The sequence below is a fragment of the Stenella coeruleoalba genome (assembly GCF_951394435.1).
Source record: "Stenella coeruleoalba genome assembly, chromosome: 9".
Taxonomy (NCBI): domain Eukaryota; kingdom Metazoa; phylum Chordata; class Mammalia; order Artiodactyla; family Delphinidae; genus Stenella; species Stenella coeruleoalba.
In genome coordinates this window covers 74,130,127-74,151,348 of record NC_137155.1, presented here as the reverse complement: position 1 = coordinate 74,151,348, position 21,222 = coordinate 74,130,127, and the positions used below count along the sequence as shown (strand labels likewise).

The 21,222-nt window shown below is 35.3% G+C and overlaps 1 long non-coding RNA gene across 3 annotated transcripts in view; it reads left to right on the top strand.

Moving 5' to 3' along the window:
* LOC307191942 overlaps window positions 1–16,279 on the top strand; it is a 94,439-nt gene extending 78,160 nt beyond the window's left edge. For all 3 annotated transcript variants that reach the window (XR_013829905.1, XR_013829906.1, XR_013829907.1), the window contains 2 exons: window positions 12,207–12,326; window positions 15,754–16,279. This is a non-coding gene — a long non-coding RNA (uncharacterized lncRNA). The remainder of the gene's footprint in view (window positions 1–12,206; window positions 12,327–15,753) is intronic.
* Window positions 16,280–21,222: the final 4,943 nt, after the last annotated feature.

Genomic DNA, 21,222 nt, shown 5'->3' with positions numbered 1-21,222 from the left:
TTTGTACTTTATATAAATAGATCATATACCATGTTCTCTTTTGTTTTTGGCTTCTTTTGCTCAGCCTATAGGTAAGATTTATTCATAGTGTGGTACAATAATTCATTCACTTTCATTGTTGTGTAGTATTCCACTGTATAAATATACCAATCATATTTATCCATTCTATCATCAGTAGACATTTTAAGTTGTTTCCAGCTTGGGGCCATATGCATTTCTTGTGGGGAAAATATGGATGAATTTCTGTTGGGACTATACCTAGAAGAGAAATTGCTAGATCATAGGTTATTCATATATTCAGATTTAATAGATCTGTCAAACTGTTTTTCAAAATAGCTGAACAAATTCACACACCTACCTGCAGTATAGACTTGTGCTAGCATGATATATCTTTCTCAGTCCCTTTACTTCTAAGCTAATATAGTCTCTATATTTAAAATGGGTTTCTTGCACACCACATAGAGTTAGGTCTTGTTTTGTTTTTTATTTTTAATTGACTCTGACAGTCTCCACCTTTTAATTGGTATACTTAGATCATTCACATTTAAAGTGATTCTTGATATATGTGGTTTAATAGCAGCCAGATTTGTAACTATTATCCATTTGTTGCCCTTGTTCTGTGTTGTTTTTTGTGTCTTCTCTTTCTGCCTTTTCTCATTTTAATTGAGCATTTTATGTAATTCCATTTTCCTCTCCTCTCTTAGCATATCAATTATATTTCTTTTTTTAAAAAAATTATTTATTTATTTTGGGCTGTGTCGGGTCTTCGTTTCTGTGTGAGGGCTTTCTCTAGTTGTGGCAAGCAGGGGCCACTCTTCATCGTGGTGCGCAGGCCTCTCAGTATCGCGGCCTCTTGTTGAGGAGCACAGGCTCCAGACGCACAGGCTCAGTAGTTGTGGCTGATGGGCCTAGTTGCTCCGTGGCGTGTGGGATCTTCCCAGACCAGGGCTCCAACCTGTGTCCCCTGCATTAGCAGGCAGATTCTCAACCACTGCGCCACCAAGGAAGCCCCTATATTTCTTTTTTTTTTAATTTTGTGGTTGTCCTAGAGTTTCCAAATATACATTTATGACTAATGTAAATCCAGTTTCAAATAACACTCTACCACTTCATAGATAGTGTAAGTACTTTATAACAGAGTGTTCACAATTCCTCCCTTCTGTCTGAGGTGACATTTGATGACAGGTTGAAATCATATTTGGGTAATCAGAGTTCAGGCATACAAAATGGAGTTGGGTGGCCATTGAGGACCTGGTTTCAGATGTGTCCCTGTACCACTGAGAGCTTGAACTTTCTGTTAACTATACCAAACCGAAGGACACAAGCCATTTTGAAGCAACATCTTCTAGCTGCAACCTTGTGGTCTCAAGATTCTTCCTTCTTGTAACTATGCAACCATTGTGGATTCCAACCAATCCCTGCTTAACAAGCACCCTTACTTCTTGCCTTCAAGTTATAATTCTTGATTAAAAAAAAAAACTCCTGGAACTAAATGTGTCCTTGCAATTTTTGCCTTTATAAACCTTTATCCATTTTGTAGTCCAGCAAAACACAATTCATGTGCTTCTTGAATCTGTGTCTCTAGACTACAGTCCTAACAAAGCCCAGATAAATGCTTCTTTATTTCAGTTGTCTCCATTTCTGAAATTTTGGTTAACGCATTGATGTCATTCATTTCGTTTATTCACAAACTCTAATCATCACTATAATCATTGTTATTATTAGTTTGCACAAACTGTTTTCCATTAGATCAAACATAAGAAAAAAAAGGTTATATTTTATTTTCATTTATTTCTTCTCTAACACATTTCCTTTCTTTATGTAGATCTGTTTGTGACCTATATAAGTCTTCTCTCTGAATAAATTTTATTTCTTGCAAGGCAGGTTTATTGACCACAAAGTCCCTCAATTTTTTTTTTTCTAAAAAGTTATTTTTTCTCTACTTTTGATGGATAATTTCACTGGAATTCTAGGTTGGTAGTTTTTTCTTTCAACACTTCCAAATGTTTTTGGTGATCTGAGGCTACGTTACTTCTATGTCTTCTCTGAAAAATAATAATCAGATAACTTCATGAATACATTTTCCTAATATATACAGAATAATTGCTAACATATATTGGATAATGATTTTGTGCCAGACTCTCTTCTGTGTGCTTCATGCATACCTGCTCATTAATCCTCACAACAATCCTGTGAGGTAGATATTATTGCAGGTGCAGAAATTAAAGCCTTTTAAGTAACTTGCCATGTATCACCTAGGTATCAAGTGACAAACTACCTTGCTATGCTGCCTCCTGATTCAAACTATCCTGGTATGTTTGACTATATCAAATACACAGCTAGTGTGGTCCTTTTAAAAATTGTCTTTCCATTGCTAAAATGTCTTTAATAATATTGCTGTATATTGTCCCACCACTGCAGTCTTTTCAAATAACAACCTGAAAACCCTAGCAACGGTTCAGGTCTTGCACTGTTCTTTTAGAAATTCTTCTCCTGCTCTCACATAGGGTACTAAATCCTTCAGCTGAGGTCATTCTAATGTAACTAAATGAAAATCCACTGACTATTTAGAAGCAGCAGTTTGGTAATATGATTAGGAGTTTGTCTTTCTCCCACTCAGATTCAGTCAAGTCAATATTCCCTGAACTGAAAGATGTTTAACTACCAGCAAAGCCTGGACTCATGGCTGGCACAGACTGCCTGAGCAATGAGATGGCAGAGAGGGGAATATTCACTGGAAGGTTTCTCCACATGCTCGACAGCTATGCCACTTAAAGTGTGCTCTGGGGACTAGCAGAATCAGCATCACCTGGATGCAGAATCCCAGTCTTCACCCAGACCTTTTGAATCCTCTTTTATCAAGATCCCCAAGTAATTTGAATGCTCATTAAATTTTGAGAAGTACTGCTCTATTGACCATACCCGAAGTGGTTCTTTAGAGGTCCTCTGGAGCATTGAACACTGTCAGCATTTGCTTTAAGAAAATGGGTAAGTTATAATAGTTGTCACCAAACTTTTTGATCATGTACCACAATTAACATTTTTTAGCATAAATGATTAATTTCTGAATATTCTTTATAAATTAGATATATGTATTAGTATAATAATGTATTTTGCACATTATAAATATATGCACAAAGCAGAAATGGAAAAGGATGAGATAAAGATAAAATAATAAACAATATTTTTTAATAATAAAAATAAATATTGTTTATTGTAGAAAACTTGCAGAACATAGGAAAGACAAATGTAAATGTATACCTCATTCATAGTCCCACCACTCAGGGATGCCACTGTGAACATTGCCTGGTTTATACATACAAACAATATTTTAAATGGTTAATAATATCACTAAAATATTTAACTTTTATTAAAATTATTGATAATTAATATGCTATATATTACAAGTATTTATATTTATTATAAGATATTAATAATAGTATGATAAATATATTCAGAATTTTAAAAATTATTTAACATTGTGATGCATTCATTTAAAGGTATAATTCTAAATTCAGATTATTTCTATACTTAATTTTAATGACTATTATATCAATATATACAATATACAAAATATAAATGTGGTAAAAATCATGTAAAATGATAGTAGATGTAAATCTGTCTCTATCTCAAAGCATCTTATTTTGAGCAGTTATTGTAAAATTACATTATTAGTATATCTAGGATATAATGTGGCTAATGAAAAACACTGCTTGGAAGAGAAGTGTGAAATCTGCCTTTTACATTTTGTTTGTGTGTTTTTGCACTATTGGTATTATCCTTAGTGGGATGACTATTCATATGAAATCTTTGAAGTCACTTGTTGATTTGCTATATCTGTAAATCTACCTAGTAGAGCATCTGTAAGCTGTGATATATGCACGATGTTGAAACCAAGTGAACAAGTGTGGGCTCCACCCCACCTCCTGCTGGGAGCTCCTGCTCTTTCATTCCAGTTTACCTCACACAGTATGTGAGACACATAATCTTCTGTAACATGTACCCAGTGGGTTTAACAGTGTGCCTTCATACATATTAAAGTTGTGGGGTATTTCTTAAGTTCTCTTTAAAAAATACGTATATATGAAAACTCTGATAAATTATTTTACCTTCCAATACATATCCATTTTGGATACTTAGATGAAGCCTCCAAATGCTAGAAGGTAAGAAAGGCAAGGAGGACTGAGCCAAACCAATATGGGAGAGGGGAGTGGGACAGTTTGTGTAAGCCCCAGGAACGTGGAGCACCTCAGGTAAAGAATTGAAGCAAGGGAAGTAGTCAAGGGTCATAACTCAAAAACAACAAGTATACAGGAAGTCCAGTCCCATTCCATTTGGGAAGAAACCTCTCAGGAAACAAGATTGATAAGAATGGAATGGGAAGTAGCCTGTAGTCAACAGGCGGCAGTACAGACAGACAGGGAGAAGAATAGGAAAATCTCCAGAACCTAAAAGATATTTGAAAAGGCCCAGCAGTTTGAGCTCCTTACAGGGGCAAATGGAGAAGCTGCTATATAATACTATCTGTGAAAACACTGAGTCTCATTTCTCATGCAGAGAGCAAATTAAATAAGTACGTTCTATGTTAATTAGCAATGCAACGTTCAAATCAGTCAACAGATAAAAAGAGTTTATTGGACATCTGTGAGATAGAACTACTGTAGTCCTGTCTTTCCTCTAAAAACCTCAAACTGATTAGGGAGAAAAAAACACACATACAGAGAAACTGAAATAACAAACATGTCACGATATAATAATACTTACAATTCATCAAGCATCTGTCATGTGCCAGGAAGAGTGTTAGGTGCTTTACAACATAATCAAATATATAGCAACTCAGTGAGTTTCACGCTATTAGGTTTATATTATAGTTAAGCAGAGCCCAGAGAGGTTAAGCAGCCCGCTCAAGGCCTTATCTACACAGACATGAACTGACAAAACTGATATGTGAATCCAAGAAGCAGACTAAGCCTTTGCTCATAAACATCAAGTTCCATGGGCTACCAATATAAAAATTAGCCCCTAAATAAGTGACATAGAAAGCAAGAGCTGTAAAAATTGTGATGTGTGAAAAATTTTCATAGATGATATATTGAACAGTTAGAAGCTGGTGGTCAATTTCAGGTTTACTGTGAACCCCTGGATTCAATGACTCTACCTTACTTTGCTTCCCAATGTGAACAAGGATAAAGTTAATGATGTATGACTAATGCTATCATAAATTTCCAGCCACTACTGAGCTACTTGCAAGCTACTTGTCACTATACACTGAGTTTACTCACCCCAACTCCCTGTCTTATTATCCACCACAAACTATTTCTTTATCACTTTGTGCTTCACCATGAGCGAAACACAGCAAACGCAAACAAATTCATGAAGTTCGCCTCTGTACTCCAGGTGGTTGATGTGTGCCAGGTTTGAGAAATTCCATAAATTTATGAGTGCCTGTTGCTAAATATCTGCTTAATCTTACTCCCACAGAATGACCTTGAGAGTTTCATCTCAACACTGGTCATAATTTACATGGTATTAAATCAAAGAGAAAGAAGTTTTCATCCCACCAATTATAGTTTATGCTCATGAAACCCAATTATAAACAAAACTAAATTATGAATGCAACATCTCTAGAATAAAAAGGCCAAATGTAATGGGATGTTTGTACCTTGTGTAGTATCGGTTTTAGTGCTTTAGCTCAATAGCATTACTCGGTTAGGTTTTAAGAAACTAGATTTAATAGTACTATTTTCAAAGATGTCTCTAGAGGCACTCCAGATATGTGAGATATTTCATCCAGTTTTAAAACTGCAATTTTGACAAATGAGGATAATTTAGAAGAAGTAAAGGAAAAACTCTTCAAATTATATGATAATAAATAATAATAAAAATATGATAATAAAAATCAGTAATTAAATGCTGATTAGTCCGGAAAAGAAAACACGGATGGAAGAAGCCTTCTTCAAACATTTGCATGTCACTTTCCTTCACTTCAGTCTGCATGCAAATCATTATCCATTTCGAGGTTCAAGCTTGCCTTTTGTGTTGATCTTCCTACTCCTGTCTACAACTGTTCTAATCAGAGGCCTTCTCTTTGAAGGTTTTCTTAACATTCAGCCTCACCCATGAGAGTCATGGGTCCCTTTGTGCAACTTAAGAACTGTAGGTGTACTTCCATCATACCATCGATCACATTGGCTATGACTGCTTATTTGACTTGCTCACTTTTCAGGGTAGAGATTTTTAATATCCATTTCTACATTTAGGATCTGATACAAACTTTGCTCATTAGATATGTGGTAGATGAATGCACAGATGAATAAGTGAATGCATGAATTCATAAGGAAGGAAAAGTGGACTTGCACTCCGTTGCTCTCATGTGTCCTTCAGCCAATAAGTGGAAAGATAAGATTACCACATTTAGCAAATAAAAATATAGGATGCCCAGTTAAATCTGAACCTCAAATAAACAAGAAATAATTTTAGTATAACTATGTACCAAATATTGCATGGGCATTTTATCTGGCAACCCTAAAAATATAAAGACATAGATTCCAGCTCACTATAAGAAAACAAACAAAAAAAAACGGCTTCTAGAAACATGGTTAGTATAGAGAACTTTTCAAGAAAGCAAGCTGCCAGACCCTCTTGTTTGAGCGTGAGACGAATGTCAGAGGAGCTCTGGATATATCTTTGCATTGGGTGAACCCTTTCATGTCCCCTTCTTATTAAGCAGTATATTTTTGACAAAATTTGCATACAAATATACCTAGGCATTGAGAGTGAATATATTCCACTAGCAAATTTCACATTTAAGTCATTCTTTTAACAGCAAAACCCTACTCACCACACACCTGTCAGTTTCTTTTTGAAGACTAACAATATACAGTGCATTGCTGATATATTTTACTTAAGTTTAGGTTCAGGTTGACCAAACTACTTAATGCTAATTCCACCTCTGTCCTAAGGGGTGTCCTAAGGTGGATTATTTTAACTTTGTGCCATAGCTATGAAATACAAATTCCATTACCTGCCTCACTAGGTACCCTATGGGTTGATGGGTTCAGTACAGTCAAGAAGTGCATTGCTATGAAAAACAAAGTTATCAGTATTATTACAGTACAGCTAGTTCACATCTTTATTACAAATTCTCTTTCTTTGCCTTAATTTTCCATTTTTATCAACTGTGACTTCCAAAGATATGAATAAATTCTAAAGGATTTAAATCCAAAGAATTATTATACAATTTAGGTATTGACAATAATAATAATAATAATATAATGACACAAAATAGCAGGCCTACCTGGAAGTCAATTAGCTACAAAATCATATTAAAGTATTTCAAAATAACAGAAATATATATAGCAAACAATAAAAACAACATTCTTCTTCAGAACTCTAATATAATTATGATGTGCAAAATAATTATAATATAATACAAAGATAAGGTTATAGATATACCTAATCATATGGGTTTGAACCACATGAAACTGCCATTATTTTACCTACAAAAATGACTTTCATGTGGTTCAAATCAAAAATAAGCTATTGCCTCTGAATTTCCATCAACAATGTCTTGTATTTTTTTCTGGGAATATTTTTCATCAGAAAATTTATATTTTATATTTAAATGCAGAATAATGGGAAAAGATTTCAAATATAATGGTCTTTTAAAGTTTCTGAGAAAGGCAAGAATAGTAGTAGAATTCTTGTTACATAGTGCTTGTAAAATCAGTTTAGTCTATAAAGAGTTAAATGAGGAAATTGAACATTTTAGTTGACTGGCATAGGCTGATTCTATATAAAATTCCATCACCATGCTGTTATTCTACTAACATTTATGAAGCTGTCACCGTGTGTAATTCTAAGCATAATTCTAAGTGCTCATTTAACACCCACAATTTTTTTTAAGATTGGCAACAGATATGCACACCTGTCTTCTGAATGTCAACTCTTTTATTATGACTATTTACAGAAAAGGAAACTTCAGAACAAAGGCATAAGTAATGTGTCCAAAATTAAACAATTAATGAAATAGGAGGGATTCAAATCAAAGGGTTTAATATTCAAAGCAAATCTTCTTAGTAACTGTGCTGCTTAAATTGTACAGCAATCTATAGGAAATTTCTATTGTTATTAACATATATTTGGCTTCTTCCTATACATTTTTTTAGTTGTAATAGGGTTGCCAGATAAAATATAGGAGACCCATGAATTTTAGATAAATGGAGTGTTTTTTTTAGTATAAGTGTATCTCATTTACTATTTGGGACCTACATATTCTAAAACTTTATTCATTATCTGAAATTCAGATTTAACTGGGTGTCATATTTTAATTTGTTAAATGACAACTTTCAATTTAAAAATAAATTGATACACAAAAGTGAGGTTTGACATCATGTTTCACTGATATTTTCTTACATATAGCCATTTCACCTAAATAGCATTTTTACCAGTTAGATTCCAATTTTTTTTCAAATTGGCAACAGATAAGCACACCTGTCTTCTGAACATCAGTAAAATGTTGCAAAAAGTTATTCTGACTCTTATCATTAATGTCCTTTAGTTAAACCTGACCCAAAAAGATTATTATAAATTGAAATAATCATTAAGATTTATAATCAAAAATCAATCTAGATTTTTGCTACTTAATTAAAACCTTAGGCTTTAGGCTACAAACTGAATTTTTAAATAAACTTTTAATTTCAGAATAGATGTGGATTTATAGAAATGTTGAAAGAATATTAGAGTTCTCCAATACCCCATGCCCAGTTTCCCCTATTGTTAACATTACTATGGTATGTTTTCACAACTAACAAAATTAATACATTATTAACATCTGAAGTTAATACTTTATTAACTGCCTTATTTTTAAGTTTTAATATCTGAGAACACAAAGCAAAGGAAACTACAAACAAGACAAATAGACAAGCCTCAGAATGGGAGAAAATATTTGCAAATGAATCAAGGGACAAAGGATTAATCTCCAAAATATATAAACAGCTCATGCAGCGCAATATTAAAAAAAAAAACCAACCCAATCAAAAAATGGGCAGAAGACCTAAATAGACATTTCTCCAAAGAAGACATACAGATGGTCAAGAAGCACATGAAAAGCTGCTCAACATCACTAATTATTAGAGAAGTGCAAACCAAAACTACAATGAGGTATCACCTCACACCAGTTAGAATGGGCATCATCAGAAAATCTACAAACAACAAATGCTGGAGAGGGTGTGAAGAAAAGGGAACCCCCTTGCACTGTTAATGGGAATGTAAATTGATACAGCCACTATGGAGAACAGTATGGAGGTTCCTTAAAAAACTACAAATAGAACTACCATACGACCCAGCAATCCCACTATTGGCGTATACCCCCGAGAAACCCATAATTCAAAAAGAGTCACGTACCACGATGTTCATTGCAGCTCTATTTACAATAGTCAGGACATGGAAGCAACCTAAGTGTCCATCAACATATGAATGGATGAAGAAGATATGGCACATATATACAGTGGAATATTACTCAGCCATAAAAAGAAACAAAATTGAATCAACTATAGTTAGGTGGATGGACCTAGAGTCTGTCATACAGAGTGAAGTAAGTCAGAAAGAGAAAAACAAATTCCGTATGCTAACACATATATATGGAATCATTAAAAAAAATGGTTCTGAAGAACCTAGGGGCAGGACAGGAATAAGGATGTAGATGTAGAGAATGGACTTGAGGACACAAGGAGGGGGAAGGGTAAGCTGGGATGAAGTGAGAGTGTGGCATGAACATATATATACTACCAAATGTAAAATAGATAGCTAGTGTGAAGCAGCCACATAGCACAGGGAGATCAGCTCAGTACTTTGTGACTACCCAGAGGGGTGGGATAAGGAGGGTGGGAGGGAGGCGCAAGAGGGAGCAGATATGGGGATATATGTATACATATAGCTGATTCACTTTTTTATATAGCAGAAACTAATGCAACATTGTAAAGCTATTATACTCCAATAAAGATGTTAAAAAATAAAGTGTTTATTGGTATGTCAGAAACTCTTGATACAGAGAAATTGTTAAAAATTTGTGTTAACAGACTTAGAGAACGAACTTATCTTACCAGGGTACGGGTGAGGGGGGCGCGGATAGACTGGGAGTTTGGGATTAATGTGTACACACTGCTATTTACAATAGGTAACCAACAAGGACCTACTGTATAGCACAGGGAACTCTTCTTAATACTCTGTGAGAACTTAAATGGTAAAAGAATTTGAAAAAAAATAGATATATGTATGTGTATAACTAAATCACTTTGCTGTACCTCTGAAACTAACATAACACTGTTAATCAACTATACTCCAATACAAAATAAATTTTTTTTAATTAAAAAATAATTTGTGTTAAATATCCATGATAATTTAATTGGACAAATTGTGGCTAACGCTTATAGCTAGACATTTTTTAATTTATTAAAATTGTTTCTGTGTACATTTCATAAACAAAATTTTCTCAAGACCTATAAAGTTTACTAAATGAATATATGTGATTAACCAAAAATTCAAATGTGAAATAAAATATTTGGTGAATTAAATATACACAGTAATTATGCCCAAAAAAGTCCATTGACTCAGCCAATCAATAACAAGGTAGAATCTCTCTGAAATATAAATGTTAGCAAGAAGTCAAGAAAACAAAATTAATGAATTAGATAACTGTTCTTTCTGCTATGCATATCAGCTGTGAATTATATAGGTACATTGCAAGGAAAAAACATTTTAAGGAATATTTTATTATGTTGCTGCCATTCCAACCACCTTTAGGGGAAAATTTTTAAAAATAAAATAGGCTAACCTTCCTTTTAGTGTTGTAAAATTCAGGAAAAAGAGTTTGGTCACATTAACTTGAAATTTTAAAAAAAGAATCATAAAACTGAAGAGGACAATGATGTATATATATTTTTTAACAGTGATAATCAACTATTTATTTTTAAACTATTTCTGTTTTTTATGAATATGCAAATCTCATTTCTAAGCTGAATTTTGAATACATTTCCCTCAGTGGTGTCTGCAATATTCCCCCCACGCCAAGAATCTCTTAGAAATAAGAGGTAGTCTACCTTTGATATCTTCTACCATATAAGAAAATGTCTTTGAGTTTTACTTCCTGTTATTTGCATTTATATATTCAAAAAATTGTTATGATAAATGCTAATTATTTTTTCATTTCCCAAGTATATGCCTAAATGCTGGTGAGGAAGAATTGGGGAAGGATGCACTGCTGAGTCTCTGAGAAGTACCCCCTGAAAACCATGTTTATGAACAATTCCCAATACTAATATTGCACTTTCCCTGGGTACTAAAGTCATACAGGACATAATCTTCCATACTCTGATTTAAATCTCTTTTTGTTACTTAATAAACTTGTTACAAGTTACGATAAGTGATAATTCTGGTTTGTGACAGATGGTCCGTCTCTAAGAACCCACAACAGTGATTTCAATGTTTTTAAAAACGTGCAAAAATAGATATCACAAGAAATTCATCCAGACATATATTTCATAAAGTCTTTTCCTAAATTGTTGCATAAGTATGTATTCATATTTGAATGAAGCAAAAATAACTTTGATCTTATAAATAAGACTCACTACAAGCTTCTCTGCCAGAGAATATGTCTCTCTCTGCATGCAACTGGAATTGCTGAATCTAACTCAGGACTAGTTTGTGATATTTTATTAAATAGTTAGACATGTTATACCTGCTAAAATCAGCACATCCCTTTCAGATTACTCTTTAAGTTGTTTTTAAATGAAAAAAATGATCTTTAAGGTGTTAATGTTAATCATTTTTCAAAAGAAGGCCTAATGTTTGCTACAGTGTGAATATTACTGGTTGTCTCTGATTACTGTTGTAGTTCACCAGCGTCTCATTTGGTTTTCATCAGCTCCAACTCTAATATGGGTCATATGGGGAAATATTGAATAAAGACGCAGTACCCTACAGTAAATACCTCAAGATGGGGATTGGTTCTGTTCACTCAACCTATTCCTCATTAGAAGGAGATTAGGGATAGAGGATGACAGAGAAGGTGAAGAATTGGTCAAGGAAGAGCATAAGCTAATTTTTAAAACCTAAACAATAAGTTCTCAACCAGAAATTGACGTTACATTGCATAAAATATGGTTTTGTTTTGTGTAGGATTTAATGTGTTTATTTTCTCTTGACAGAGTCACCTCAGAGGTCTCAGCACTTCTGTGGCATACTGAGGAATCCGCATCCAACGCATGAGCTAGCTCACTGTGAGAGGAAGGAAGAGCAGTGTCCTCAGCATGAAAATCAGGAGGAAAGTGAGTTAGGGGTCTAACTATCTCATCATCTTTTACTTGTGCTGTGCCCTTGAAATAACGACGTAGGAGCAATAACTTGATATTTTAAATTTGCCACTTAATTTCATTAAAGTTTCTCTTGCTCAACAAATATAGGTCTGGAATGCAGTGTGGCAAAGACAGTCCGTTTACTAATTATTTCATGTACCCTCTTATACTTCCCAGTCCTTTTGCAGTTAGGTGGGGCCACGCGACTCGTTCTGGCCAACAGAATTACACAGGTCTTTGCCACAGGTCTTTTCACTTAATCACCAGTGAAAGGCCTTCTAAAACCTGCTTTGCCTATCGCATGGATTCAGATACAAGATAGCGGGGCCTCTGCCAGCCAGAATCCCTGAGTGACTGTAAATCCAAAGCCTTACCAGCCCCAGTTACTAATTTGCATTGGATATATTTCATGAGCAAGGGAAAAATATTGTTGGGTTAGGCCATTGAGATTTTAGGGTTAATCCATCACTTCAGCATATTATAGCAAAACTGCAAGAATAATGGAAGAAATGAAAGAATTTCTTGGTCTACCTTTACCATCATTTGACAAATGTGATTAATTAAGAGATGTCTAGAACTGTTATTAAACTCAAAATACACAGGTAAACATTCAGAGAAGACTTTCCAGATGGTCTGTGGGTAGTGTAACATAAATTCTTCATGAAAAAAAATTTGCTCTACCATCAATCATCTATTCCTGACTATAACAAGTGCATCCTTCCCCTGGTCTCAATTGTTCTATTAATAATTTGCTACCATGTGCCTAAATTCTCTTGGTAGATGTTATTTTTCAATGTTGACATGATTTATGATTGGAAAAGGCAGTTTATAATATTCTTTAACCCGTGGATTAAAACACCTTTTACGTTTTGGGGAATGCAAAGCTCCTAATTCATATATCAGAAGAATAAATGGATGACTATGGGAACACAGATATATCCCAAAATGCTGGTGCTCTAAAACAAAATCCTTGTACTGGTATACAGTGTAAATTATACAATACCACAGTTGGCTGGTGCAGAGGATATGATCTGAAATGATCTGAGTCAAGAAGAATCATACCCTTCCCCAGGATTTAGAGATTTGGGACCCAGAAAGTTTAATCATTTCCCTCCAGGTAGCTGTTGGAAGTCAGGTTTTCTACCACGTGGAGAAAGAAAGTCTTCAGTAAGATGAATAAAAACAAATGCAACAGGTGTAAATTTTTAGTTGTGCAAGATAAGTATGTTCTAGAGAGCTGCTGTACAATATTGTGCCTATTGGATATTGAAAACTTGCTTTCCCACAGAGGACTTCAAGAAAACAGATTAAATGTTCATCTGTGAAAATAGTTCTAACTTTTGCAAATAGGTTAACAATCTGTGTCATACATTTAAAATCTGTTAAGAGGGTAGATCTCATGTTAAGTGTTCTTATCACAATAAAAATTAAAATTAAAAAAAGCTAATGCATCCAAAGAAACTGAGATGAGTCATTGAAGAAACTTTGAGTTCTTGGTTCCATTATTACTGAGGTCCCCTTCTTGGATTCTAGTATCCCTATGCAACTCATATTTTAACTGGATCACCTGCCCCTTAAGACTTAGTTAATGGACTTGAACTATAATTGCACTATTTGTGGAAAATTCAAAAAACTTCCCAAGATTTCTGTTAATCACTAGGGATTGGAGGGTGGGCGTGGAATGTGGAAGTGGCTTAGATTTTCGTGGTCATCTCTGGCTTCTGCTGAGTTAATTCTGTTAATTTTTTCAGTCTCAAACATGGCATTTGTGTGCATGACAGATTCTACTGAAGATGTGAAAAAACCAGGATAGGATTTACAATTTAAAAATGGAAACACGTTTTTAGTATTAAACTTCTGATCACCCCATTCCAGGATGTTTTCCACTGGCCCTGTTATCCCACTTAGAATTCCCAGTTCTCCCCATCACTGATTCCTTTCTTCCTCTATCCCATCTCCCCCTTCTCAACTTCTCCTTTCCAGGAGAGTTCAAATAATCATCTGAACACTGCTTTGAAATTCAAACCAAAGCCCATATTTGCATATTCAAATCTATTTATGGACTCAATAGAAAAACATTAATTTAGAGTGCCCACCTTCCTTAGGCAGCAGTCATTGTAGACAGCAATTTTCCCCTTCACTCCTGTCATAAATTAGCCTTTCTGTTTGTGCTAGGTCAACCTTAAGAGTCCCAAATGTACAATGCACTGGTAAAGACCAATGCAGATTAGTTAAATACCTTATTTATACAACATTTAAGTGAAACTATTTACTTTCAATACCTTTTGTTCCCCTAAAAGGGAAAGCCAATAGGGATTAGTAAAATGACTATTTTATACAATACTTTTGTTAAATATCTTTACCTTCAAATATAGGGCACTTCCAGCCAGGTTAATACATGGTTGGCAACCAAAGGTCTTTGGGGACATGCTTTAATTAACAAGTATAATAAATTTTGAAGTAGATAGAAGTGACATAATTGTGTGCTCCTAGAAAGCTTTAAGAGTTTTTTGGCAATATTATTCACTAACTGCTAATTTAGTGGGTAAATATTTTTCATAGCAAGTAAAAAAACTAAAACTTCTTAAAATTATCATATTACCCGAACTATAGTGGTAGAGACAAGAAAACATATATCCTAAGTGTCTAATCATTAGTGTTCTCCATGTGGACTTCCTCAAACAAGTAATATATTTCTAATTTGAATATTTCCAAAATTTCTCTTGTATTTTTTAAAAATACTCAGGTTGCCTAATTAATATCTCCCATGTAAGATGTCTTAGCAGGATTCAATCCTTTTCACTGAAATCAAGAATTATATATATGAAAAGGCAAAGAGCAGGTTAGAGCACATACTTGAAATCTATAAGATAATGACTTAATCAGTAAAAATGAGTGTATTTCCCCTTGAGGCCCTTTCTCTTGCAGTGCAACACTGCCAGGTACCTGGCAGGTGTGTGTACCTTTTCCTCGGAGAGATGAAAAACATCTCCAGCAAGGGCAACCTTTGAAACTTTCAATTCCTGGGTTTATTGTTAAAATCAGAAACAGATTTAAAAAATCAAAATAAAGAAGCAGATATTTTATGAGAGCTCTGGCAGACATGAGGACGCGGCCTGCTGATCATTCTTCAAGAGAGACTCACTGCTCAGCTGTGAGGAGTGTGGTTAGCTGATAACCTCCAGCTCTTAGCGCCTTCAAGGTTTGCCAAGCTTTTAGTCTAAGTTTTTATGCTGGCTCCCAGTCAAAGGCTGATTAAAGCTAAGTAAAGTTCTACTCCCAATTAGCTTTTCTCTAACATAAATCTTTGCTCCAGAGCTCGCTACCAGGCTCGCAGAGACATTCTGAGTTTTGCCTGGTAAACTGATTGCCTCTTCCTTACTCCCTTTTTCTTTCATAGGTATGACTCTGCAGTAAAACTTTTGTCTCAGCATCCCGATTTCCAGATAACTCAAGGAGCACAGTTGGTACCAGGAGTGGTCTGAGAAGGCAGGTGGTAAGATGGGGTATGGGGACTGTCACTCCTCAGCTGGCAATGCAGACCCCACCTGAGAGGCAAGTGGAGCACCAACAGCCTCTGGAACAAGGGAGTATTCCAATCATTAAAACTTACACCTGTGGCTCCCTGGCAGCCTGTCTGCTGGAGGGCTGTGCTGTGAATAGTGTGAAGATTCAGGCATTTGAACAGTACAAGGGTGTTAATAAGTATAAAAATAATGAAATTAAATAATTTTTACTAAGTTCATTGCTGCCTTAAAGGTGGATAATGAAAAGCTTAAAGAAATTAACAAATAATTGAAAGTTAAGTGTGAGAGCAAGAGAGCCTCTTAGGTAGCTAAGAAGCAGCCCTCTTCTCATGCAGTGGGCAAGCAGAAAAAGATGACGATCAAGCCCAGTATTCAATAGCTTAGAGTTGCTAAGCTTCGAAGATGGTTGAATGTTGAATCGAGGCATGGTTCTCATGCTGAAGTCAGAGTCCTAGATGGGTAATACTTGGGTGCTGTCACATGGTATAGAGACATCTAGGTGGGTAGCCCTGAAGAGTCTGACTCACCACCATTTTCTGAATGTACAGAATAGTCCCACTCCTCCCCACTGAGAACTAGCACTCTTCCACATGGAGAGATAACATAGAGGTTTCCCCCACACAAAGCAACAAATTCCCTTTCAGGAGCTTCCCTGACTTCTCCTCCTGGCCAACAGACCTACAATAAATGTTGACTTAATGATGCATCCAGGGAAGTGTTGGCTCTAACGAGGGATAAAATAGACTATATACCAAAAGAGCTATGAGAGGTAGCAAGCAGGGGACAGAGGAGAACTTACAGAACTGGATTCAGCAGGTACCCAGGCAAAGCGGCTGGACCATAAGACTAGATAAGGGAGAGTTTATTGACTTGGAGATAGGATTTAACTTTTTTTTGAAAAGCCAGGAAATAGTGCAAATTTGCTGCTAGGATTTCTAGCAGAATCCAGGGAAAAGTCACCCAGGGTGAGTGATATTGAAATACCTGAATTGCTGTGGCAAATGGTAGAGGAAGGGAATAAAAGGCTCAGGGATTTGTGTCTGCTGGAAGTTATGTTATGTGAGGCTACAAGACCCAAAAGAGGATTATGTTCTTTGAGAAGGCCTAGAAAACACACTATTTACCAAGACAATAATAAATGTGCTGGTGTGAGCATCATTAGCATCATAACATGTTCAGTGATAGCTCTTTTCTGTAGGCCAGGGCTGGTGGTAGACACTATCACAGAAACTAGCTTGCTGATAGCAAAGGGGCTGGTAGGTCCCTGATGCAATAAAAGTCAGGTGGTGTGACTTAACTGCCAGAAATCAGGTTGTTATAATTATTTTAATGAGCTACAAAATCAGAGTGCCTGCCAGGAGTGCCTGACCAGTAGAGAATTATGGAGAAAGTTAATAGAACATGGCATTCTGAGGGGCAAAATAGGCTGGCAGTCATCAGGGTAGTGCTGAATATATACAATAAAAAATGAGGAAGAGACAGAACATAGAACAGTGGTTACCAGAGGCTGGGGAGTAGGGGGAGAGGAATGGGGAGTTATTATTTAATGGGTACCGAGTTTCAGTCTGGGATGATGAAAAAGTTTTGGAAATGGATATGGTGTGGATGCACAGCAATGTAATTATACTTAAGGCCAATAAACTGTACACTTAAAATGTTTAAACTAGTAAATTTTATGTTATGTATATTTTACCACTCACCATAAAAACCGTGAGACGAAGAAAAGGTGAGCAAGAATGGATGAGCAAAAGGCTGAGAGTATTTTGCCCCAATAAAAGTCATGACTGCTTGCCGAGCTTAGTCAGGTGCAGACTGGAGTCTATTGATTGAAGAGGTGACCAAAACTCTCAGGGGAACTGCATCATCCCTGCAACATGATGGCAAGTATACAGTGGAATGATCCCCTCCCTCTCCCCACACAGACTTGTGGCCATTTACTCAAGCTATTATATACCAGGGCAAGAGGGATACCCAGGTGTCTGAGGACACAAGAGTTCAAGATATCATTGATACCAGAAGACATGAAGTGTCTTCCTGACCTCCATGTTAGAATGGGAGCAAATGGGAGCAAGGAGATGGAGTCCTGACCAAAGTCTGGCTTACAGTATATTAACCAAATCCACACACTTACCCAGCGGTAATACCCCTAGTTCCCAAATGGATTAACATTGTTGGCAGTTAAAGAAAAAAACCAGCACTGGTTACTTGGTCTGTGGAACAGAGGAGGTAGAGTTGCTCTCACAGTTGGGGGCAAGTTTGGTCCTTTCAGGTCTTACTTTTAAGACTTGTTAGGTGGGACCAAGCTGTGGTCAGTCTAGGCTAATTATTCCCTGCTACTGAGGCAAGACCATTCTGTGTCTATACCCAATTCCCAGTGAATCATGAGGTTTTCTATGTGGGCTAGTGGAAATAGGTACTCTTCCCAAACCCATATGAGCACCAGGCAGTGTTACTCCTACTGTTTCAGGATGCCTCTTTCCCTAGCCTTATATAGTTCCTTCATACACATGTGCTGCTCTCTACTCAGCTGAATATTGGTGGGAGACTACTGAGTATCTCTGGAATTCTTTGCTCAGCTCTCTCTTCTCTGGTACAATGTCCTGCAAACAAGGATCACTGTCCTTTGTTGTAAACTATCGTATTATGCATGTGTGTGCGTACATATACACATTTACATCTATCAGCCTGATTTTATATTTCATTTGTTTGTTCTTCCAGGTGGTAAACAAATGCAGTCCTATTACTCCATCTTGGTCAGTAGTAGATGTCTTCTCACACTTACATACCTTATAAGTACCAGTTTCTAATTAAATGGTAGTTATAGATTTTCTGTAATTTTTTGTTAAAGTAACTCTCCAAAGATTACCTCCTGTTAACGTTGTCAATTCTGTTTTACTTTTTTCTTTAAAGTGGAAAGTGAAAAAATTAAATTTCACTACTCCTTGTATTGACTGCCCTCTTTAAATACCATCTGTATTTTGGGGTTTTAGTGCCCAAAGCACATGGTGCCTTAGGACAAGTTGCTTATGGAATTATTTTCAGTGGATCTATCTTATTCAAAAGAGAGGAAATGAGGAAATGCATTTCCCCAAAGGAATGTTTATAAATATGTTCTCTAAGCCAGGTCAGTAATAATTCCAAAGTTTTGGCTCAGTGTGTAAATCAAATATGAAAATCCATGAGAACTTCTGAGACCTTTTGCTTTAGGCCTTAATTCAAGCTTTTCAATAAAGCTGGATTTAACCAACTACCACTCACATTTAATTCAATTAAACAAGTATATATTGAGGCTCCATTACGTGCAAAGTCCCACTGTGCCAGGAGGAGGAGTGGGCAGAGCCTGTACTTAAAGTGCTGATATCAGTACTGTACAGTAATTTAAGCAACTTCTGTACAAATCAACATGGTAAATGCCACAAACGGTGTTTTCAGTAAACTCTCATCGAGAATCAAATTAGCTCTCATGAAGAAATGTAAAATTTAAAATGTGCCTTGCAGAGTTTCAACTAGAAATAACAGGACAATGCTGTCAAAAGAGTGAGACCAAAATCAGCAAATACACAAATGTCAGAATGTATCGGATGAATTCAGAGGAAAATGGATGCAGTTAATTCAGCTTGGGTAGGGTATAGCTCACATGCATGAGAGTACACTGGGAAAATAGGATCTGGATCCTTTAAGTTGAAGGCCTTTGTTGCCAAGCAGAGAATTTCTACGTAATGAAAATAAAGAACTTCTAAAATTTTTTGAACTTGAGAATAATTTTGTCAGCAAAATAAATAATACATGATGTTGAGCATAAAATAATGATTTAGAGAACTTGGTCATTAGAAGAATATATGAGACATCAGAAAACAGAAAAATTAGGACAAAGCAGAGATGTTTTACTTAACATGATGCTTTTAAAAGGTAAATAAAATTCTCAGATAGAAGAAACAGCATCAGCCTAGGAAGGAGATGTGAAGAAAGAGTAAACGTGGAAGCCGGTCTCTAAAAAAGCTCCTAGTTACAGAAAGTATAGAAGAATTTTTAGAAAACAAAATGTCTAACAAACTTGAAATATGCTAAATTTCAGAAACAAATTAAAACAATTAATGCCATTTTCACTTCGAAAATTATCAAATATCAAAAAATGATAGGACTCCAAATTTTAAAGGATATCCTTCTGCAATACATACCATAAAGCTTAAATTATTTAAATCCACTGTCCCTTCAAGGACTCTGTCAACTGAAAAAAAAATGCACAACCTAAAAGTTGAGAATTATGTTCATTCAGCAAATATACTGAGGACTTAAGCCCAGGAGACAGCCTCTGGGTTAATTCTGAAGGACTACTGTTCCTAAGAGGTAAGCCAGGATGTATACAATTTTGAATTGATTCAAGATTTGTAGTGTCCTATTTGTAGGATCCCCATGAGCATATCTACAATTTAAATTGCAATAGCAGGAAATATATTTTGGAAAAGGTATTTTAATTCATTGGCAGGCTATTAACTGTTGAAAATGTGGACTAATTAGTTTTTCTATGTCGCAGATAGACTGTTTTAAAAAGCAGAATTTGCTGATAGACTTCTTGCTAACTTTTTAGTTTGTACCAAAACAAGTTCATGAAGTCAAATTACTTTTGCTGGAATAACTGACTATTGAGATACCTACTATCTAGAACACCACAAAAATTAAAGTGTTATTAAAGTTTAATAACAAACATTCTGTAGATAAAATGTGCCATAACAAGTCAACCAGTTCTTAAATCTCTCTTTGTAGTTCGTATTTCTGAACCCATATGTTAAATATTTAGAATGATGTTAAGTTATTTAAGGAAAAAATCAGTAAATATTTATAGTTGATTTACTATTAGAAGCATCATTCTGATTTATATTTCACACCTAATACTTTCATACTAGCAAAAACAAATAAACATAAAATTATATATATAATAAGAGTATGGGAATTTTAAAACATTGCTCCCTAATTATAGATCTAAAACTAGAAGGTTTTTTAAGGCAGTATTTTAGTTCAGGCCAGGAAACATCAAGTGACTGTTTCAAAGCCACAAAGCTAGGGTGTACACAGGAGGATTCAGGGTTATTTTCTTTATCCTAGTACAGTGCTATTTCCACAAAATCATGATATCCCCCTGAGTTAAGAAGGAACTTAATTTTAGCCTCTTTCATTAAACCAGACATTTTACATTTTTTGGATAGAAATTCAAAATATTAGATCTAGAAAGAGAGATGATAATGTTAATCGCTTATTACTATTTATTACTCATTATATTTTCTTGTATTATAAAAACACATACCTGCTCTTAAAAGACATATGTCATGATACATTATACATAC